General features: G+C 43.3%; 1 protein-coding gene across 1 annotated transcript in view; it reads right to left on the bottom strand.

Moving 5' to 3' along the window:
* The window catches only part of LOC124795908 (protein jagged-1b), a 459,586-nt gene that overhangs the window by 394,137 nt on the left and 40,697 nt on the right, over positions 1 to 24,752 (bottom strand). The window lies entirely within an intron of this gene.

Here is a 24,752-nt window from a genome sequence, read left to right on the forward strand (position 1 = left end):
ACATTATGGCTTCATTGTTCTTTAGCACTTTTTCTTCGCAGGAATTTCATTTCAGTTACCCGGCTATGTCAGTTACTAATTACAACCACTAGTGAAAAGTTGCAAATTGCGTTACCGTACTGTATAACAGAATACAAGTACAACTTACGCATGTGCAGTTCCAAAGTTAATGTTAGAAATTCAGCTAATCAGTTGCTCCAGAATGTCTATATTTTGCTTTGTACATGTTAGTGAAACATTTATTATAATAAAAGTGAAAAGTCACAATCGCTTCTGAATAAAACACTTGTTATACACTGATCATCCAGAATATTATAACCAACGACCTACCATCGATATAAACCCATCCAGGCGATATCAGCGTCTCATGGCGAGCAATGACTGCTAGTTGGACGTGACCATCGGCACTGGACGTTCGCGCAATGGTAGGGCGTTGCATGATAGTGAACTATGGAATTTAAATTTTCCGAAACTACTGACACGATAATAAGTGAAAGGACTGTATTCGAAGGCGACTGGACCAGAACTGGTATAACGACCGGTAAATTTAGGCTGTCAGTGAGTTTCTTCACAAACTACGGACTAAAGCTATGATTCCTTTAATGAGTCTACTGTAGCTTTTTTTTCAACCATTGTTCGGCTGACGAAGCGGCCATTTTGTGTATATAGGTATCAACAGAACGTTGAATATTTCCTAAACTTATAATCCGTAAGTAAGGCTTTTCTATGTGTCTACTCATTAGCCACACTAAGAGTTCCTACAATAAATATTTCACTCGATAGCGGAGTCTGTGCGGTTTTGAAAGTTCCTGGCAGATTAAAACCGTGTATCTGATCTGGGGAATATGTGTTACTGTAAAGATCTTACAGCAGACCCAGAATTTTCATTTCAGAATTGTATACAACGAATCACCGTTTCCTGTGATCCATCAAAAGTACTAGGTACGAAACTGGTAGGCAGGGGTGGTAACTTTAACGGAAGTAAGTTATATAATGATTGTATTGCAGGAAGACCTGTAGAGGATCGATGCAGGGATTGACATTTGACCCCAGATGTAAATTAAAGAATAATATTATACACAATAGTGGAAGAAGTCCACTACTGTACTGTTATATTACTGGCGACAAACCACTGTTTACAATAACCACCGAAGATTACGTGGGAGTAATCATCCAGATTGACAAAGTGGAATTACCACAAAACACGAAGTACAGGAAAAGCAGGAATCTCAAGGAAACGTAATCCATCCACGAAAAAGTGACTTAAAAAACACTTTAGTCATCACTCTGACTATTGGTCATCGGTCTGAGATCCTCAACAGTTTGGACCAATAGAAGAGATAGAGAAGATAAAACGAAGAGCAGTGATCTTTGTCACGGGATCGCTTAGCCGGAGCGAGAGAGTTACGGAAGTGCTCAACAAAGTCCAGTGGCAAACCACTGCAAGACAGGGGCGGTGTGTGAAGGAGAGGCTTACTACTAAACTTCCGAGACAGTACTTTCCGGGAAGTTGGGCAACATTTTACTTCCTCCTACATAAGTCTCGCTAAGTGACCAGGACGACAAAATCAGAGAGACCTGCCGACGCTCGTTCTTTCCGCGCGCCTTTTGCGAATGGCACAGGGAAAGGGTTCCGCACCAGAAATAGCCTCAGATGTAGACGTAGATTCTCGACAGGTAAAGGTATCCAGTGAGGAGAAATCATAGGCCGCATTCATCTTCATATTGTGTGTTAAAACGATATTATGGTCGTCCGCAGCTCGTGGTCTTGCGGTAGCGTTCTCGGTTCCCGCGCCCGGGTTCCCGCGTTCGATTCCCGGCGGGGTCAGGGATTTTCTCTGCCTCGTGATGACTGGTCATCATCCTTAGGTTAGTTAGGTTTAAGTAGTTCTAAGTTCTAGGGGACTGATGACCATAGATGTTAAGTCCCATAGTGCTCAGAGCCATTTGAACCATCTGATATTATGGTCGATGACCGAAACAGCAACATTCTCTTTGACATCTTTGAGGTTTCGGGTATTCTGCCGGATATCAGCGTCGTTCTTGCACGACATTTCGATAACGGAATTCGTTACCTTCATCATGTGCTACCTGAGAACACTCCTCGAGTGGAACACTGTTCTTATTAATGAAAGCTTCACCGGAACAAAAATCATTCATACTTCTTATCGTTATCGCCATCCAGTTAAACTTAATTCGATGGAATGTGGAGCAGGGAGGAAGCCATTAACGTTTCTACTGTCATTCGGGATCCCGATTTCGTCACGCAACACGCAATCCCTCATTTGCGAAGCGGGACCGCCCGGCTGCTGCTGAACAGGCGCCGTTTCTCTAAACCGCAGCATCTCCGTTCCCCACGAGCATCGCCGGCAGACTGCGCCAGTAAATCCCGGTGCGAGACAGAGCGAGCGTGTCGCCGCGTGACGTTACGGCCGCCAACCGCCTGTCGGCAGGCCGCGCGCCGCGCACCGCTGCGGCCCCCTGCGCCAAACTTAATTAGCCGCCACAAATTGAGCAGGACGCCGCTATAAGGGAGAAACAGTTGCTCTGGCGATCGACATTTTATAACAGGGCGCCTGGCAAAGAATGACCAGATTTCAGTCGAGTTACATTTATCAATAAAACGGTATTACATTTTTAAAGCATGTTATTTATCCGTTGTTGACCTGTTAGCCTGCTTCACTAGAGCACCGGCACTTTTCAAGGTTCTCTTCGATTCTCACAATTACCGTAGCGGTCATTTTTTGAAGTTGTTTACCTCTTGGTCTTTGGTGTTAGCCATTTAGCCAGGGAAATGAGTGCTGACGGCACTGTTATTAAATATCACATACACAATATAGGAATTTTTCTATAGTATAGTGAAACAATTGAAACGTCATGATACATTTTGTGAAATAGTATTGGAAGAGAATATTACAGTAACAAAGAGGAATGAATGTTCACTGGAGCTGTATATATTGCGTCTGAGTAACTTGAACACACAATTTCTCGGGAAGACAGCAGTTCTCCGGATATATCGCGTTTGAGTACCTTGAACATACGAATTCCCTTGAAGACAACATCAGCGGCATCAAAACTGCCTCGCCGGTAGTCGTTTCGCTGACCACTGATAGTTCACATGATGGATTCCAACTAACGACCTCTTTGGTGAGATTTCCGCTACCTATGCGTCTGATTTGTAGCTGTCCGCCTGCTTTTTGCAGAAGCCGGCCAATACTGAATAGTCCGCCGTGGACAGACGCCGAAACAGGTCTGTCACAGAGGTAGATTGGGGAATTCCTGCTCTGATCAAGTCCCTAAGAAGCTTACACCGTTAACGTTCGTAAAACAAACATCCTATTATCACATGGCTAAGGTCTGCAATCTCATTTGGATGTTCTCCGCAGTACGGAGATGGCTCAACTTTCGTCCTGTAAAACTGTGAAAGAGTAACAGCCCTGACCCAGCCGGATGCCGGTTATAGTAGTCGTGTTTCGTCTACATATCTGCGTAAAGTAGCGGTCATGGGGCACAGGTCGCAACTATATTTGGCCCCTACAGGCCAATCGCCCGTCTGCTACGACTTTGAGAAGGGGTCGCTCAATGAAAGAGCTAGGGAGATACATGGAGAATTCTGCAACAGAAGACAGGAAAGAGTAGAATTGTACAGGGTTTTGAAAAGATGGTCAAATGTGTGTGAAATCTTATGGGACTCAACTGCTAAGGTCATGAGTCCCTAAGCTTAGACACAACATAAATTATCCTAAGGACAAACACACTCACCCATGCCCGAGGGGGGGAGGAGTCGAACCTCCGCCGGGATCAGCCGCACAGCAGGGTTTAAAGATGAGGAGACGAGGATGGCTAAGAAGATACACGAGATGAAAATGGAGGGCAGGAGACCAATGTGGAATGCCACGGGTCAAGTGGCCAAAAAGAGTGAAAAAAATCATCCGGAATACAGGAGAAAACTGGGCCAGAGTCGCGCCAGAGAAGAGGTGAACTACTGGTTCAAATGGTTCTGAGCACTATGGTACTTAACATCCGAGGTCATCAGCCCCCTAGAACTTAGAACTACTTAAACCTAACTAACCTAAGAACATCACACACATCCATGCTCGAGGCAGGATTCGAACCTGCGATCGTAGCAGTCTCGCGGTTCCGGACTGAAGCGCCTAGAACTGCTCGGTCACCGCGGCCAGCGAAGCTACTGGAGAAGATGAAGTGACTATATTAAAGTGTCTGACAGTTCGGGTTTTTCAGTGCCTCCACGGTGCTCTCCCGTGGGTCAAACGAACCTGTGACCATTCGTGCTGCCCTTCTCCGTATACGCTCAATACTCCCTGATGGTGTTATTTGGCATGGGTACAGTACACCTGAGCAATAATATAGGTTGGATCGTACGAGTGCTTCGCAAGCAAGTTCCTTTGTAGACTGCATTTTCCCTGTGTTCTACCAATCAACCAAGTCTGTTACCTACATTGCATTTTACGTCCGTAGCAATTGTTAGACATGTATTTGTATGAGTTGACTAATTTCGGCTGTGACTTAGTACAGGAATAATGCGCTTGGGAGAATTGGTGGTGAGGGTGGTGGTGGTGATGATGTGGAAAGGGGGGAGGGGGGTGACAGTAAACGCACTTGCCACGACTATTCGACTGAGACAAGAAAGTTGCTCGCGCAAAAGAGGCTTAAAGGCCGCTGTGGCTTGGGACAAGCCGCAGGTTGGGACTAAAATGTTCCGTCCCGAAGGCAGGTAGTGAAATATTTCCTGCTTCTCCTTTTGTGGGTTGTTCAGGCTGCCTCCCGTTTGCGGGACTTCCCCATAGACTTTGAGGGAATCCTCGAGACTTGAAATGTTACTGAAATAACTTCAGGTTCTAGCAACATACTGTATTTCTTTGCGTAACTGTAACGGATGGAACAATTGTCTGGAATGAGGCAGGTCTTCTGGGACACCCGGTATCGCCAAGGCCGCGCAGCGACGTCTGTGGGACCGGAGACGTGATTGGCGCCCGCGCGTCGCGTTCCACTCTGTCCCGGCGCTATCTGCGAGCCGATCCCCTGCGCTGCGCTAAGACTGGTCGCTTCCAATTTACCGCGTCGCTAATTCCGCGCGTCGTGCCGTGGCCTGATTGGGAAAACCACGCCCGCCTCTGTTATCCTCTCCGGGCATCTGGCGTTGGCGTGTCCCCGCGATACCGGCGCGCCGATGCCCTCCGCGGCAGTCGTGAAAGTCTGGGGGGTGTGGCAGCGGACGTTACTGCAGCGTCCAGAAATCGTGGAAGGCTGTAAACGACACATGCCTTCTATATGATTCCAACAGTAGGGACAGACTCAAAAAGACAGTCCGAAGTAACGCCGCTATTGACAAAATCCCACACATACAATGGCCGAGTTATCGATTTATTTTTTCCAAGGGAAAGATCTACAGATGAAGTTTATTGGAAACTTATGTGCAGGGTGGAAACAAACAGAAGAGATCAGTCGTCAACCAACTATATTGCGATCGTGTAGAAACCATGTCTAGGAAGTCCACAACAGGACTGAACGCGAGGAATGAGACTCGCGGAAAACAATAAAGGATAGGAGACACAGAATATCAGGTAAAGTATTCCTGTACTATACGTGCAACGCTCCATGCCTGATTTTTATTATAGATTTTACTATTTAATAAGCAGCCGCTATCTGTAGTGTCATTGTCAGACAGTCTTTCAGATCTCTAATACAGTCCATAGCTCCCAAGAAAATTGACGACGAGGACTAAACTCGCAATTCAAATTCTACTAAAAATAACGCTCTGAACAAAAATTATCACCATAATCACCATCACGTAAATTGATGAAAAGAATCCTCATGTAACTATTAATTTGTTCCTGACAGACCGAATTCCAGTTCTGGCATCTCAGTCCTAAACTTTGACTTTATTAAAGTTAAGAAAATAAATAAACAAATAAAGATTGTGGAAACATGGAATTCATTGTCTGCAAAAGGAATCCCGGCAGATATGAGAAAGAGATTCACGTGTTATTTTGTATGGAGTGTAGTAATATACGGCAATGAATCAAGTATGTACTAAAAGAAATATATTTAAAACTTTGGTAACTTTGAAATGTGGTATGGAGGAGAAAAATACTTGAAATGAAGTGGGCTGGTAGTACGAGTAACGACGAAATATTTTTTAAAAAACGAGAAAGGAAAAAGGACCAGTGAAAATGATAAAATGAGGAGAAAGTCTTGGCTGGGACGTATGCTGCGCTGATATTTTCCACAACCAATAGTCATCTAACATAAGAAGAAAGGATTAGAAAAGAATCGGAAAGGAAATCGGCTGTGCCCTTTTCAAAGGAACCATACCGGCATTTGCCTGGAGCAGTTTAGGGCAGTCACAGAAAACCTAAATCTGGATGGTCGGACGGGGATTCGAAGGTAAGATTACAGAAAAGAAAAATTACGGGAGACTAAGGTTCGGAATGATGTATAACTTAAAAAATGGACGAAGTTTCCAGCATATTAAGGAAGAAGCACAGGACATAGGAAACCGTAGGCGTCCAGTCGATATCTGTCGCAAGACTGGTCTAACAAAAACGAACAACCTAAGAAATTTTTTTCAAGTTTATCACTCCTGCTTAAGCACAGAAAACACGCATAGTGATGAATTGAGACAAAGGTGAAAATTAGTGGAAAACTATTGCTTGACAAAAGAACTTCACGGGATAAAATAACATTCTGATTCATCTCTATGACGGACAGAACTTACCTCACCTTTTAAATTTACGTTTCTTTCATATATTGAGCAACTAGGCTTTCAGTGCTACTGAACTACCTTGCTTCTCCACTAGTTTTTAAGTAATAATTTCTTAGCTTCAGTTGCTTTCCAATGATCTAATCGCTGCCACGAGTATGATATTACACTCTTACACTCTTTACACATTACGATGTGCCGTAGCATTTTAGTACATTTCTAACGAAAATTGATATTAAGCTTCAAATCAGTGACAGGACTAATCTATTTTTCAATCACATATCTTTTAATCGATACAAAAGCAGGCAATCTGATTAAATAAGAACTGAACGCATGAAACTATTTCTTCTTTCAGCTTTACACTTGTTTCGTGAGAGAGTATTTTCGTATAGTGTGTTCTACATATGCTGCATAAACGTTCTGCACGTCCTATTTTAAAGTTCAGTTCCAGTGCAACACTGCACATGAAAACATAGCAGTACATGACACAGTTGTTTACGTTTGTGTAGAGCGAGGATTTAACTTGAAGTGGCCCACATTTACGTCATAAGGTTTACATAGGAGCATAAACAGCAGATACAGGCGCGTAACCTAAGCCACTTCAAATGTCTTCTGGGAGCAGCAGGAAAAAAAAGTTCACATCGTAAAGAACGCCACTGTATTTCTTCCGGGAGTGCATGTCACATCGTGCACCCTCCTCCAGACAGACCATACAAATAAATTTTGGTCAGTACTACAATTCGTTTGCCAATAAATTGTCAAAAGTGTGGGCTCCGACAACGTAATGAAACTGCCATGCAGAGACCGTTTTATGACTGCTACGACTAATACTGTGCTGACGTTCGTATAGTGGTTCAAATCCGCAATGTATTGAGAATAAATAACAAGTGCAAGCACCAGAAGACGTAAAATGTCATACCGGTACATACTAACAAAGTTGAAGCACAGACGTGCGGTTGGTTAATTGCCAGCGACTTGCTCATACCAAACGAAATTCGTACGTGAAATGGAGCCAGTTGACAGCATCGATTCAGTTATATTTTTTATTAAAGGATTATGGTAGTACTGGATTCCAGATATCATGGAGGATTAGGGGATTTCATTCATAAATGGGACCCTTTATCCCAAGTGATGCTTCGATGCTGATTCTCAAACGGTGAAGCACATCGTTTGTAAATGCTCTTGGTGTATTACGAGAGAAAGCGAATATATTTTTTCATGATAAACAAATGTCGGTCGAAGTTTCTCTTACATTCTAAAGCTGTTGTACGACAGATTATAAGATTTGGGAAGTTGAACTCATATAACGTAAGCTGTAGCCTGACGAACTGATTTTGACAAATAAAAAGTTTTCACCAGCATCTTTTATTTCGTATGCGACGTTTATCAAGAACAGCTTCTACTACGTAGTCACATTTAAAAACATGTTTGTAAGTACAAAAAAAAAAAAAAAATGGTTCAAATGGCTCTGGGAACTATGCGACTTAATTTCTGAGGTCATCAGTCGCCTAGAACTTAGAACTAATTAAACCTAACTAACCTAAGGACATCACACACATCCATGCCCGAGGCAAGATTCAAACCTGCGACCGTAGCAGTCACGCGGTTCCAGACTGAAGCGCCTAGAACCGCACGGCCACACCAGACGGCCTTGTCAGTACAAAGTGACAGACCTAAAATTTATGTTCACTTCGGTTTCTCTAACTGCATTTGAGGCGATGTGGGATGGGATATACTCGTATAGTAATTACTTTTACGGTGTTCTGTTGGGTGTACAATCAGTAAAAATTCAATATATTTTACCTTCCTGCGTGGTAATAAATTAAATTCAATGTCTGTCCTCATATATCACATTGGTATCTTATAGTCTTCAGTAACGACCACGGAAGCAATATAGCTTGATCCCACCAATCGCAGCCAATTGGAACAAGTTTTTTTATCTTTAATTGGAGATATGTACCTGTATATTTACAAAAGTAACGAGTTAAACACGCCTGCAATTGCGTAGAAATGGAACAAGTCGCATGTGAAATTATTTGCTTCAACAAATGTGTAACTAGTTGCAGTTTTCTGAAAAAAATTCAAATTCATAGATAGTGTCACAAATTCAGTGCAACTTCCCTCAAGTCAATCATCAGTGGGTACCACTGTCTCTTCTCCCTTTTTCTGTTCCAGTTCCAAATGGTTCCCAGGAAGAACGATTGCTGGTAATCCTCCTTGTGAGCTCGACTCTCTCTGAACTTAGCTTCATGATCCTTCCACGAAGTGTACATAGGAGGAGTCAATATACTGACTGACTATGTCAGGAACGTACGCTCCCCGAACGTTTAACAGTAAACTACACATTGATGTTTAACGCCTGTCTTGCAGCGTCTGCCATTGGAGATGGCCTAGCATCTGTCCGACGCTTTCGTGCTTACTAAATGAACGGTAACGGAACGCGCTACTCTTCATTGGATCTTCCCTACTTTACTCCATCAATCGAATCGAATCCTAGATCCAGACTGACGATCAGTATTCAGGTATTGATCGAACGAGGATTTTGTAAGCTGCCTCCTTTGTAGGTGGACAGCCAGGCAGAGTTTCTTCCTTAAGACTATTTTGAAAATGTGAAACATCTTTCGCCGTATTTAGCAACAAGAGAAAAGGAAAGGGTATCACTGAGAGAGCTCGAATGCGCGCGCTCAGAGTGCGCGACCTTTGTCGCGGAGCGCGTATCGCTGTCGCCTGCCAGCCAGGTGCCAGGCGAAAAGTACCGCTCAGCGCAGAGCCGGCGAGGCACGTGTGTGGGAAACGGCATCGGATCGTCAACAAAGGAGGAAATCCTCCGGCCTCCGACGCTCTGTCGCGCATAAATGCTGCCCGGATAACGGGTTCCGGGAGACAAGAAAGATGGCCTGGTCCAACCGGTGCTGTTTCGCCTCGTACATACGGACGCGCGCTCGCCACGAGATTTTCACCGCCTCCAACTTAACAGCAGCGGCGCTCTTGTCCGACAGACTACTACTGCATTTGTCTCAAAACCCCACCATCATCATAGTCCGTGTAGTTGTAAAACGAGCGCTATTCGGAAAGTAAGGTTCGATCGAGCACGAAATGAAAACCACACCGAAAACACGATGAAGCTTGGCACAGATTTGTTGGGCAGTGTCTCTAGTATGCCTGTCGATCGCATCCCGTCCCTCTTTTCAGTTCTGAACGCACAGTGAGCACGTAAAGATGCCCAGATAAGAGAGAGAATTCGCCTGATGTCATGCAGCCCACATAACATAACTGCCATGCATTTCCTTCTTCATGCCAATTCTCGGCCGCACTCTGCAGGAGCAATGAAGATGCTCGTGCAGCATTTACAATGGGAAGTGTTTGATCACCTACAATACAGCTCGGAACTGGGTCCCCTGAGTTTCGTCTCTGCTCATATGAACCGCTGCAAATGAAACAACATTTTGGCACTGTCCGTGATCTGTAGACCATTGTGGAGAACTGGTAGAAAACACAGCCAGCTGCCTTCTATCACAAGTTTATTGGATAATTGCTTCAACACTACGACAAATGTCTACGTCGGAGCGGCGACTGTTTTAGAGATGTAGCTGGAAGGTGTAACTAACTGTTGCAAATACAACATTTTTGATTTTCACAGTCCTTTACGTTTTGCTACTGATCTGAATACTGCCGACCAGGGTGGCCGAGCGTTTCTAGGCGCTTCAGTCTGGAATCGCGCGACCGCTACGGTCGCAGGTTCGAATCCTGCCTCGGGCATGGATGTGTGTGATGTCCTTAGGTTAGTTAGGTTTAAGTAGTTCTAAGTTCTAGGGGACTGATGACCTCAGCAGTTAAGTCCCATAGTGCTCAGACCCATTTTGATCTGAATACTCCTCATACTATTCTTACTACTTTTCGTGTTAAGCTTGCTGTTGCGACTGCAATTAGCAGTGCTACATAAACTGGCGACCTCTGAACACAGAAAACTTATGGAATATTGTGAATGAACATTCTAATCGTTTCACCACTAACATCGGCATTTTATTTGTTGCGTCACGATAAGGTCTACTTTCGGAGCTCACGATTCAGTTAAAATACTATACTTTTTTAAAACTTTCCTTCTACAAAACACTGTGTTTTAGATTTTCTTATTGTTTACCCAAACATGTTTAAACCCCTATGTGTCATCTTCTGCGGGCTTTCCTTTCAGTTCTGCAAAATATTGTAAAAGATTTTGGTTAGTCTTCCTATTTCCTTAAATTTATCCATGTTATACGCATGTTATTTGAGGGCTAGGACTATACTGTAAGATTTTTATGAAATAATGTATACTGCAACAGTAACTTGTTATTAACATGTTATTAGCACGACACGTTTCCATAGCTTGCTGTCATTATCAGTTGCATTTACGATTATTTTGACATTGTAATTAATATGAAGTGAGGTTAGTTTAATTTGCTGTGCCACGGAGGTTATGTGTCGAAAAAGACGCCTGTTCAGGAAGATAATAATTACAGTGCGACTAATCATGCTTATCGCATAATGTACACACTGGAACGTATTTGTCTTCCTGAACAAGATCCTTTTTCGACAACTAATCTCTCTGGCACACACAGCAAAGGAAACTAACCTCGATTAATATTAATTGCAATGTAAAGTAACCGTAAATGCACCGAGCGAGGTGGCGCAGTGGTTAGACACTGGACTCGCATTCGGGAGGACGACGGTTCAATCCCGCGTCCGGCCATCCTGATTTAGGTTTTCCGTGATTTCCCTAAATCGCTCCAGGCAAATGCCGGGATGGTTCCTTCAAAGGGCACGGCCGACTTCCTTCCCCGTCCCTCCCTAATCCGATGAGACCGATGACCTCGCTGTCTGGTCACCTTCCCCGAAACAACCAACCAACTAACCGTAAATGCACTTCATGATAGCAGCATGCTGCCGAAACGTGTTGTGCTGATAAAATACCGGTCTTACTAACAAGCCTCTGTTGCATTATATAGATTATTTCATAAAAAATTCTATTTTCAGCTTAGAACTAAACAAGTACATTTATTTACTGAGCTTTTCATTATCTTTTCCATTACTTTCGAAGGAGAATATTTTAACTTCTTCGTAGTTAGTTCCAGGGCCTCGGCGTGTTTCTCAAGGACTCACTCTTGTTATCAGCCAATCCGTCAGACTGGAACCTAGCGTCACCACTGTCCGCAGTTAAACTGAAATTCCATACGAATGGGAATGTATGCCAGATTTACAGCTTGAGAGCTTGGCTGATAACAAGAATGAGTGGTTGAGAAAGGGACCAAGACCCTGAAACTAGCTGCAAAGAACTTAAGTATAAATCAGTAAAAAAAATGTAGTTGTCGAACTTCTGTTTCCAAAACAACCCTGTAGGATATTTTAAAAAAAGTTCAGTATTTCGAGAGGTGGCAGTATGGACCGAAACATGACACAAAATATGGAGTCTAAAATGAATACCCCCAATGTTACGAACACTTGTTCGTCTTCGCTACTCCGAAACACATCTCTGCTATTGCAAGCTATTTGCTATTACGAAAGCAGTAAAAAAATGAAAACACATTCGTCTGTTATTTTCCATGGATACAGCATTGAGTGTTCTTACTGTAAACCATATTCATAAATCTGGGCAATTGCAGCGCACACATTAATTCTAATGGAATCAGGTATATATCTGATAAGTTTGTAAAATTCTTTTACGTTGTAGTTTTATCTTTGCACTTATCAGAGTGTGGCTAGACGAAACTACAATCGTCCTTTGAGTCCTCTGGGAGATAATTCATAGCAACTCTAACGCATGAAATATTAGTCCACTTCACTACATGACTTAATAAAAAGATTTACTTAACTTGAGGCATTTCTTTGTCACAGTAGTGTGTGGAATATTTACAGATGTCATTCACTATGAAAGCATCGCTTGATGCGTACAATCACAAACTGTTCTCTTGAAGTACCGTGTTCAACAACACCTCAAATTCATGTTCCGCTGAGACTTCGTCTAAGACTGTCCTACTCGATGATATGACTGCTGAAGCTTCCAAGCTCATCTCAATACTGACTTCAGTATGAGGGCGCCGTAGTTCTAAGGTGGGAGGCGTGGTGTTCTGAAGGGCATCCATACGTCGTAGCGGATTGCATCGAGACACCGCTAACGTCTGTGGCATAAATGTGCTTTACTGATTTTGGTGTGGCATCGCGATCTCTGGACGACGCCACAACCTTTTATATTCCTCACGGGATATGGCAGACATGATGTTTAGCGATGGCTCTTACAAGTGCACATCGTATGTATTACCAAAAAGATTACATTAGAAGCCCTGCAGTTTCACAGCTAAAGTATGGTGTGCAGACAACCTTGTAGATGGGGCAACCACAACTATGAGTACACACATTGGTTATTAATAACCGCTTCACCTGTATTTAGTCCTTTATTACTGGCTCACAACCGGTTTCGTGGCACTAAAAGCAACATCTTCAGGTCAACATATGATTAAAATATTAGAATAGAAAATCTCGGCATCTTCTTGCCCAACAATCGTTGTTTGTCAAAACAAAACCTATCCACTATATTGGAATCTGGGAGTTTTTGATCTTTGACACGCCGTCTTTCAGCGGTGTTTTGTTTTGACGGACAACGAATGTTGAGTAAAAAGATTTCGAGCTTTTCCGGTCTAATATTTCAATCATATGTTCACCTGAAGATGTGGCTTTTGATGTCACGAAACCGGTAATGATCCAGTAATAAAGGACTAAATACATCTGAACCGATTATTAATACCCAAGACAATGACGTGTGCTTATTTGTTTACTGCACTCTGTCGATCGTTCGTCACTGGAAAGACCTTGCATGGGAAGAGAGACGTCTCCCAGTAGAGAAGATAAACAGGTTCTTATAGCTCTTACGGTATTTCTTTTAAATATATATATATATATAAAGCTCTCAGCCTTCCGAAAAACACCGGCGGGCCACCCTGCACAACCCAACCTTCCGATTAATGCATCTTCAGGTGAACAGTCACGACAAAATACATGTGGTTAAAAATATTCCATATTTTGAGAGGTGGTAGCGTAGGCACAAAACAAAAATTGTCATTAAACACAGGCTCTAAAATAAATACCGTAAGAGGTATAAGCACCTATTTATCTTCTCTACTGGGAAACGTCTCTCTTCCAATGCAAGGTCTTTCCTATTACAAACGATCTATATATAAATATTTTACAAACTAGGAACAATTGTGACAGGGGCTTCTATTATCGGCAAGATGAATGTAACTAAATCTAGCTGCATGTCGTAAGTAACATTTGTAAATAAGGTTCTGTTGTCTAGCATTATCAAGAGATTAAGCTGGGTGCGCCCTTGCTGCACTGCATTACGAAGAGTATCAAACTAATTTGGAAACAACCCAGAGTTAGTTGCAGTGATTTCGAGGCGGGACGCAGCTGTACGACACCCTCGCAGGTGGTCCAAGGCTGTGCAGGCAGTTGGGAGGCAGCGGAGCCGCTTTCTCCGCCGTTAGCCAGCCAGCGGCGGAGCGACTGGGTCACGGGGTCGGCAGATGCGCCGCGCACCTCCCCGTTGACATTTCTGTGTTTTCCGTGTCGCGGCGGCCGCCGGGTCGCCATTGTCCTCGCCAAGTGGATGCGCTTTCCCCAGCCATCGAGGCGCCCGCAGTGCGCTTAAGCCGCGCGAGGTCATCAGCGAGCGCATCTCCACAGCTACACGCAGTCCACGTTCGCTATACAGCGTCACTACAGCGCAGCAGGTGCTCCAGTCTGTCGTCACGGTTAGCAATATTACGCACTCAAGCTTTGAAAATGTCATCGCACAGGCAGTGGCCAGCAGAAATATACGAATAAAACAATTTTCTGCGTCAGTCACTTGTTTATTTTGCCACTAAACGTTTCGATGGTTCACATCATCATCTTCAGTTGGAGAATTGTTTATTTACATAGCTGTTGTTGGTGAAGAGCACATACGTCTTTTTGTTGTAGCAGACCAAGGGTAGTGTAGGTTATGCTGCATCTTTTACTAATATAAACAATTTCTATTGACAAAGGCACTTCTGAGGTTAAAAATCATGAATTTCAGACACTGAATTGTACTTACAGAGACGGAGTCGTAAGAAGTCTGCGTACTGCTGCCTGTTGGATGTCCTTTCCATTGTGCCTTATGTTTACAGTGTCACCTCAAAAACGTTGTACATTTTACAGATATGCTTGATTAAATTGGACTTAAATATGAAAGATTAAATGATTCTTACATACATGTTTTTATTTTTCATCTTTATAAAAAATTACGAAAGTGAAAGCTATAAAAACAAAAAATAAAAACATTTGTACGTATAACAATTTTTCTAAAAGATTTAAAAAGAAAAACGTATTTATGCATAAAATATTTAATGTTTTATTCTTGTGTTCAATGTAAGCAAGTCGATCTGTCACATGTTCATCATCATTGAAGTGACTGTGTAAACATAATGTCCAGTGGAGAGGACACACGACAGGTATGCAGACTTTTTACGGCTCTACCGCCTCTGTCAGCACAGTTCACTGTCAGAAATTCATGTTTTTTAAAATTCAAAAGTGCGTTTTATAAATAAAAATTTTTATCATTGGCAAAAGATGTAACATAACCAACACTGCCCTTGGGCTGCTACCATGAAAAGACGTCTTTACTCTTCATCAACACCCCGAACAACATGAAGAAAGCAATTCTCCACTTGAAGAAGATGGTGTGAACCATCGAAACGCGTACTGTCAAAATAAACAAGTGCCTGACGCAGAAAACTGTTTTATTTTTACTTGTCAACAGTGGCTGCCCTCACAATACTTTCAGGGGACTGATGACAATAGATGTTAAGTCCCAGAGTGCTCAGAGCCACAATACTTTCCGTATGGACGAAATATTCGTCATACATAAATCCCAGTCTCACATGCCGTTTGGATTGAACAAGATCCTCATCGTATCTGATACATTAAGTGCGGTATTAGCTCGTAACACCGCAGCAACATTTACCTTATGAATGAAATGTAGAAGATGGTTGAGCGAGAGCGGTATGAAATTTCTTAAAGCTGCATGGAACTTCTTAACTTTCTGTTGACCATCGCACCAAGGTCTCGTGGAGAAGGAAGTATGGTCTTTCCTAACCGAGTCGCTCTGCAGTCATCCGAATGGTTTTGATTCCAAGATGCTGTCCGCGCCCAGCGCTCCTGCATAACATCATATTCGTTGCGCATTCTTTCTGAAGTAATAATACATGTTTATGTAATGACCTCACTACCATTATGTTGTAGTAATGAAAAATATGACAATTAACAGATTTCTAAAAAGGTGGAACAAATATAATTTCGAATACATTTCTTCTGGATGTTAGCCGACGTCGTTATGAAATACTAAAACAACTATAAAATCGAAGTTTCGACAATCTTTGCAGCTGTTCTCTTTAGAGAAGCTAACTGACGCCCTGAAGAGGAGCTCTTCAAAGACGAGGGAAAAGTCCGTTTAAAAGTTCCTTTAGTACTGCGCATTTAAGTGACCTAACACCCAAAAGGAATTTATGCATATTGACGCGCTGCGAAAGCCAATGCTCTTACATCAGTGAAATAACCAGGATGTAAATTTATTAACGCAGATCACTGTAACCAGCAGGAGGTAATACCAGTCCTGTCAACAAGTGTTCATGCTTACATCAGGAGTCTGCATTGTCAACATTTTTCTTCCCAGTGTGTGTGTGCGAACAGGATAGAGCAGCGACTGATGCACACATTGAGATGTGCTATGCTTCAACTAAATAGTGCCACAGCAAGCATGACTTCGTCGGTCTAGTGATCTCGCAGACAGATATCCTATAGTGTTAATGTCAGGTGACAGGATGAGCCATGTGACTGGACCACTTCGTCCGTTCCATCGACCGGGCTATATAAAGTCGAATTGCATCCGCAGGGTGTGTGGAATTCAACTGGAGTACCTTTATGTACCAGCCAAATTACCCTTCGTACCGCCCAAGGTATGTATTCCACCAAGTAAGGCGTTGTCACCCACTGGAAGAGCAGATACGCCTCGCCTGTGAGGCGATGTGAAAGGATGACTTGTCCCAGGAGGAGGTCGCTAACAATCCACGCCCACACATTGAATCTGAACCGGAGCTAATGGTTCGTTGCCACCATGCCGTGGTGACTCCCCGTAAACCCACCTGTGAGTTCAAATGGTTCAAATGGCTCTGAGCACTATGGGACTCAACTGCTGTGGTCATCAGTCCCCTAGAACTTAGAACTACTCAAACCTAACTAACCTAAAGACATCACACACATCCATGCCCGAGGCAGGATTCGAACCTGCGACCGTAGCACACCTGTGAGTGTTGTGTAGGTTGACAATACTTCCTCGTGAGGCTTGCCTTATCTGTGAATAGGGTCGATGACAGATATCCCAGCATTAGGTTAGTTTGGTTCCAGTTAAAAGCAACTGATGAAGCCAAACCTTTGGAGTATGCACCACGCTACTGTGTCTGAACAAATGCAATAGCCTGGTGTATGTTTATTGGTCAACAGTTTCATATACATCTGTGCTACAGAGTCCAGAAATGACATTTGCAACATATTTTGGCGTTTTAGAGATGTTCTTGCTTTTACTAGTGACAGATCTGGCCTAATGACCAGACACGCGTCTTCGGTAATGACTTGTATTTCATACCAGTCTGATGTCTTTTGATGTATAAAGAAGTTTTGTGCTTGAAAATGGGACAAGGCCGAAATCTGGATCGAATAGCAATAAAATAAAAATTATTGCAGTCAAATGGCGGCAGCACCATTAAAAAATTATGCATTTTAAGTACAATTATTTTACACTTGAAATGTGCCACTCAAAGAAGAGCGGCGCGTTTCGTCACAGGGTTATTTGGTAAGCGTGATAGCGTTACGGAGATGTTTAGCAAACTCCAGTGGCAGACTCTGCGAGAGAGGCGCTCTGCATCGCGGTGTAGCTTGCTGTCCAGGTTTCGAGAGGGTGCGTTTCTGGATGAGGTATCGAATATATAGCTTCCCCCTACTTATACCTCCCGAGGAGATCACGAATTTAAAATTAGAGAGATTCGAGCGCGCACGGAGGCTTTCCGGCAGTCGTTCTTCCCGCGAACCATACGCGACTGGAACAGGAAAGGGAGGTAATGCAAGTAGCACGTAAAGTGCCCTCCGCCACACACCGTTGGGTGCCTTGCGGAGTATACATGTAGGATGTAGATGTATGATTTGCTATAGCCTTCAGTTGATGTGTCAATACATTAAAATAGATACATAATTTAAGTAGTCTGGCTGACAATTTTGACAGCATTGTTGTCATTCCGAAATACTAATGGCTTAAATAAAATATCCGAATCGGTCGAGTTAACTGGGCAATCTTCGACATCCACTTCAGTTCCGTTCATCCCTACTGTGTACACAACGAACCAGTCATATAATCGCAGGCAATTAATCTCAGGGATTCACCATCCTCCACTCGCGGTGGGCCCGGACTGGCGTGGAGTACCCGTGAACAGACTGGGAAGAGTGTCGGAGGGTGGTGGGCGGCGCAGCGCCGGTATAACAGGACTCGCGGCTGCCCCGGTCACGAGCTGCGGGGGTGTAGTGTGGGGGAGGTGGGAGCGACCCCTGGCCCGCGGCGCTGCCTCGGTGACCCCGGCTGACACGTCGGGGTACCGTTGTGTGAGCGCCGCGCCTCGCCGGAGATTCCAGGCCAAACTCGTGCCGCACGCTAATAAATTGGTGGGCCGGCGCGCAGGTTTACGGCGAAGATGCGCCTCCTTCGTGAGGAGCCAGCGCGCGGGCCGTTAGGCGGCCGCGGAGGCGCCCCTCGAACCCGGACCCCGCGACCGCCGCCGCCGGTATCCCTGCACTCATCTGCGCATTAAATTTTATGGCCTCATGCATAAACTATCGGGGGCGGTGCGCCGAGAGGCGCTGGACCCCGCTGCGCTGACAGCCACGAGCGCATCCCACCGGCTCCCATCCGTCTTGCCCCTTCCGACAGCTACCTGTCGCTGCGGGGCTCCCAGCTTTAATTGTAGGTTCGTGTGATGTAACCGAGCCTCAGACATATTCTGAATGCTTCGATGCCGTCGGGTATCGGTAATTTCATTTTATAAATTTACACGTTCCTATAATACTATAGACACTAAAATTCATTATTTCCTAAATAACTATTAACACCTATTATGTTTAGAATAAATTTGGAAGATGTAATACAAAAATTTGTAAATTTAAATCTACCAATTGTTGCTAAGTAGTTATCAGTTCATATAATTTACAACGATGTAAACTGCTGCAGATATTATCTTTGTACTTCTTCTTTGTGAACTCTTGCTGGGAAGTTGCGGAGTAATAGAGATAAATCGTGTTTGTGATGCGCCAGAAAGCAGATATTGTAGTTGAAATTGATAGCTCGAGGCAGTAGATGAATGCTACATTTTTTCTGTTCTAATATTTGAAGAATTAAAATACAAATAGTCCAAGTGCAAAGTTTTTTTTTTTATTTCGTCGATAATGATTGGCAAGGCTTTCGGGATCCAAACATCTGTAAATGTTCCGTGTACATAGCAGATCCACGCATTATTATATCTCTGTAAGTGGACAATGATATCATGTTCAAGACATTCTGCGAAATAAAAGCCGGCCAGAATGGCCGAGCGGTTCTAGGTGCTTCAGTCTGGAACCGCGCGGCCGCTATGGTCGCAGGTTCGAATCCTGCCTCGGGCATGGATGTGTGTGATGTCCTTAGGTTAGTTAGGTTTAACAAGTTCTAGGGGACTGATGACCCTAGAAGTTAAGTCCCATAGTGCTCAGAGCCATTTGAACATTTTTTTGGGAAATAAAAATTGCGTTTTTGTAAAGTGAATACGCCCTTAAATGCAGCTCCATTCAAAATAACGACAAAGTTCTTGCATAACCACTACTGAATCGCAGTTATTATCTTTGAAGATCGATGAATATATCGTACCTCAGACATACAAGTTGTCCCAGACCTCAACACCATGCCTCTTTACATAGACAATGTCCCAGTTGTTTCCGTCAAAAGTGCATTCTGTGTACGCTTTCTTTCCCTTACTATCTTGGTAGCGCAAAAATGTCGTCTCTGCAACTGAAATAAAAGACTGTTTGTGTGGTTACCAGGCTGGCGGCTGCGGCCGAGCGGTTCTAGGCGCTTCAGTCCGAAACAACGCTGCTGCTACGGTCGCAGGTCCGAATCCTGCCTCGGGCATGGATGTGTGTGATGTCCTTAGGTTAGTTAGGTTTAAGTAGTTCTAAGTCTAGGGGACTGATGACCTCAGATGTTAAGTCTCATAGTGCTTAGACCCATTTGTGGTTACCAGAAGCGTTTCGGTACAGTTTTCGTCGACACATCTTCAGGACCCTGTTTGCGGAAAGACGAATGTGCCTTACGGCTTCCGAAAATTTTAGTACCGCGAAAAAAGTTAGGAAACAGTATATAACTCACAGAAAACACACACAGAAACGTATGACAGAAAAAAAGGAGATTGGAATTATGTAAGAATGGGAAGGAAAGGAAGATCAGGTTTTAATGTTCCGTCGACGATTAGGAAAGAACGGGGAAGGAAACCGGCGGTACCCTTATGAAAAAAAAAAAAATATCCTGTCATTTGCCCTTAAGCGAATTAGGGAAATCACTAAAAATGTAAATCTGGTTGGCCGGAAGGGGATTTAATCTACTGACCCGAATTCGAGTCCAGTGTGCTGATCAGAGCGCCGCCTCGCTCGGTAAACAGAGGATGTCCTTATTTCTTGTTTTATCAGTCCACTAAACTTTCAACATCCTTCTATAACACTGTATCTCACTCGCTGCAATTCTCTTATTTTCTGATTTTCCCGCTGTTTCTGATTCACTCCGTTGCAGTTCTGTCCTCCAGACCCACGTTCTAATAAATCTACGTTTCAAATGAGGGCCTCTGTACTATAATAGTAGACTTCTTTCGGCGAAGAATACTTTCTTCTTCGTTTCTGCTAGTTACTTCATCCGTCGAGAATGCAAACAATTGTGGGCGAAGTGATACGTAATCTTCATATTGCTTGAAATCTGTTGCAAATTACAGAGATACACGGCGGTCATCATTTGAAGTCATGCTGAAACGGTGTCGGACCATGACTCGAACAAATTCAATTTCTAAAATATCGTATGTTCAAAGTATTCAACGATTTGTGAGTTTATTTCCAGGCAAAAGACGTCGAACAAACTTGAAACATTGTAATGCAGGATTCAATGGTGGATCTGTAGAGACTGCTATTATTAATTTACATGCCTAAAAGAATAAACGACGTCTGAAATTATATGCAAAAACAATTCGAAAAGATAGCTGAACGTCCATATTACTGACAGTATGGAATATTAGCCCGGCGTGACACTAAAACTACGTGGTTCTTGCAGAATGAGATGCTTTAAATAATTTGTCGCAGGTAGAAAAAAATGCAACAACATTGTAACAAAGCAACAAAACATTTCATCGCTGTACGAACTCAACGAGAGAGAGAGATAGAGAGTGGAAAAAATCCGAGAGAGGAATACAGATTAATCAGTAAGAGTGTATACACTCGATGCATGAAACAGACAACGCTTTTATTTCTCTCGTACAAACACACACTGAACGAACGCTGACCGATGGGGGGAGTTCTTCAGTTTATGTGTTCAGAGAAACCCTACGACAGACATAGTAGTGGAGTCAGAAACAAAACATGTGTTACAGTTCCTTCAGACACGTAATTCTTAGCCTTCAGTACGCTGTTCGTACTGTTTCACCTCACCTCAGCCATCGGAACACGAGATGTTCGCCACTCGCTGACATTGTCACTTAACATACGACCTCCATTCACCGCTGCGGAGAACGACCGTTTTTCTCCAGGATCTCCGTAGAACAATCCCCAAGTCCAGCTCCAGATTTACATTTTAAGAGGCGAGGACTGTAGTTTGCATTATACGGCTTTAAGATTTCGGTGGACGTCGAGATCTCTCTCTCTCTCTGTCGAGCGAAAGAAATTTTACGACGTTACATATCTCTCGCATCAGTTCTCGTATCTCCCAACTGGGAATAAAATTTTACCCGCGCCCGCGATGTACGCGCGGAGCATGCCGTCAACTCTCGGTTTTTTCACCGGTGTTTAGTTTCGTATACGCAGGTACAGGGAGTAAGAACCAGCTGCGACTTTGTTTTCAGACCACGCTCTGCTTAACATATTGTTTGCATACGCTTGGAATTATTCTACAGCTCAGTTCGGCTGATAGCACTGAGTAATTGGGGCGAATAATCTTGGTGGTGTATCAGCAGACTACAGTGGTTACAATTCAATGACACAGTGCCTCTGTTTAAGCTTCTAGCGCATCTTACGAACGACATTGAGAGTAATATTGAATCGGATCATTTGCCAGGAGCAGCATAAAGGGAAAGAAGATTTGACATACAGTCGTTCCTTCCACAAATAGGGCGAGGAGTCCTTCCAACTTGGCCTCACATTAGAAATTTGTCTCCTGAGAGACAGACCATTAAGCCGTATTGGATGAATACGTTTTCTAATTGGTGGTGGCTCGCTGTTTGACTGAATGTATGCCCTCTTGTTTTTTTAACGATGGCCCTAAAGATAGCAAGCGTCTCACAGATATTTGGTAAGTGTTCATCTCGAACAAAGCAATGAGAAAAAACCAAACAGTTTTCAAGGGCCAATCATTACATAATTCCTATTTTGAACATTACGTTAATATTGGGGCACGTTACTGTTTGCTACAGCTCAATAACTATTATCATGTTGGTGATAGCAATCGCGTTGTGGGACGCTCTGTAAAAAAGCAACACCTCGCGATAATTTGCGACAGGTCAAGAAATAGGGAGTGAAAAGAGTTCTGCCTTACTGAAGAAACTATCTCGGCATGGACGTGAACTGATTTAAGAAAATCGTCGAGAAACTAAATAAGTTTCATCGGTCAAGTAATGTTCGGAGGACCCTGCCGAATAAGAGAACACTATATTAACACTGTGGCACCTCGATCTGTTATAGCACAAAATTTTTTGTACGTTAAGGTTGTAGAATAAGTCCGTCTTTATGACATCAGAAAAGGGCAGTGACCAACTCTTTAAATCTGAACTGGGGTTCTAGCGTACAATGGAAAAAAATTCATTCCTGGTAATGCCACATATTATCATCTCTCCCTACCCCTCCTTGCCCCTCAGCTCTTTAATAGCCCCCACCCTTTTCCTATAGCACTTGTAGACTGGTCGTTGGTCATGTTAGCAGATAATAAGCACCATGACTATGATGAATCAATTAAATCATGTTTTATTATTATGACATTAGTTTTGTCAGTACTGTTCCGTAAGCCTAAGCTAAAATAGTAGGGGCCAAACAAGAATATACAGAGCGAACCAGCTGTTCACAGACAAACTTTCTGAGAGTGTTCAGGTGATCTGTGGTCTCCGGTTGCTCCTTACAGAGCCATAAAGTAATTACGATTTATTCGGTCCATTACCACGATTACCTTTGCTTCTGTACAAATAGTTTCTCAACATCTAAAGATACTGTAATGTGCACTAACCAAAACGTAGAGCACCAAAGACAGAGTAATGCAACAACCACCGAAAGGTGCAAAAATACTGCGATTTGGTTGCAGTCGCTGCGTCTCTCTCCACTCAGTGCACAAGGTGCAGATCGGCCAGCTATTCGTTAAAAACCCCGTCTCTACTACTAACACTGCCGGAGAAACAAACTCGGGACGGAACAGAGCAGCACAGAAGGCAAGGATTAGAGCGAAGAGTGAAGTTAGCATTCCTATTGTGAAAATCAACTGTCGCGAGTGAAAGGAAAAAGTTTGTTCCCAAATACGAAAAAAAGAAAAAAAATGTACGTACAGTTGGCCTTTCCTCTTTTGCGTTGAAATCATCATAGCAATATAGATACAAAGATAAATGGAAATAAGAAATCAATCTAAATGCAGTTTCTCTGTAATGAGCTACCGGACACCAAAGTTCCCTTACACCAAAGTAGAAAATATCGCTGAATAGCCTCGAGAATTTTGTCGGTAGAACTGCGGTTCACCTTTATACAAAATAACGATAATGTCTCCCTGGGAGCCACACTGGTTGACATGATCGCTATGTAGAGGTGAAGTGGCAGAAAATCTCGTACCCATATCAGAAAGCGTACAACAGCCTAAAAAGTTCAACCTTTCTCGTTCTAAAAGCATCTCTTTCTAACGTTTTTACAATTTATTACTATCGTAGCAGTTGATGATCAGGCTGCCGAAAGAAAGTGTAAGTGATGGCCAACCTTATTACACTTGTCTTCAGCATACAGATTTCGTGTCGGTGTAAAGAAACAAGTCTTTCTCAAGACTGGTCAGAGATGTGATAGATCTCACAACAGTGCAAAGGAAGACATCGTGCAGCAATACAGCTGAGCATTCCGCAAAAAGCGTGGTTTTCACAAATGCGGCTATCTAGACGTTATGCCATTACTACAACGCGCATTCGGCTAGGTCACGGCTGTTATCCCTCACGTCTTTATAGGACGTAACCTCAGTCATCTCCGTACTGCGAAGTACACCCAACTGAGTTGCAGACCTCGGCCATGTGATAACATGTTTCAGCACCCGTCCACAGCGAACTATGTCAGTATTGCTCTGTTTCAGTAAAAACCAGACATACAGTTTTGTATCAGCAGCAAAGGATCAAGCGTGAGAAGATATTATATATGGGCTGTGTTGAATGTGTAAAGAGTACGATGAAGTTCATCTGGTACTGGTGTAATTTAATTTGCCTATGTTGTATGTGTGGGTTTAGGCCTCTTAGAGGTTGTCAGGACCAGATCTTTAGCTTACGGCAAATAATGGAGAAGTGTTACGAGTGGAACAGGGAATTATATCTATGCTTTAAAGATCTAGAAAAGGCATATGGCCGGGTTCCTAGGAGGAAGTTATTGTCTGTTCTTCGAGATTATGGAACAGGAGGCAAACTTTTGCAAGCAATTAAAGGTCTTT

This window comes from Schistocerca piceifrons, chromosome 4, assembly GCF_021461385.2.
Source record: "Schistocerca piceifrons isolate TAMUIC-IGC-003096 chromosome 4, iqSchPice1.1, whole genome shotgun sequence".
NCBI classification, from domain to species: domain Eukaryota; kingdom Metazoa; phylum Arthropoda; class Insecta; order Orthoptera; family Acrididae; genus Schistocerca; species Schistocerca piceifrons.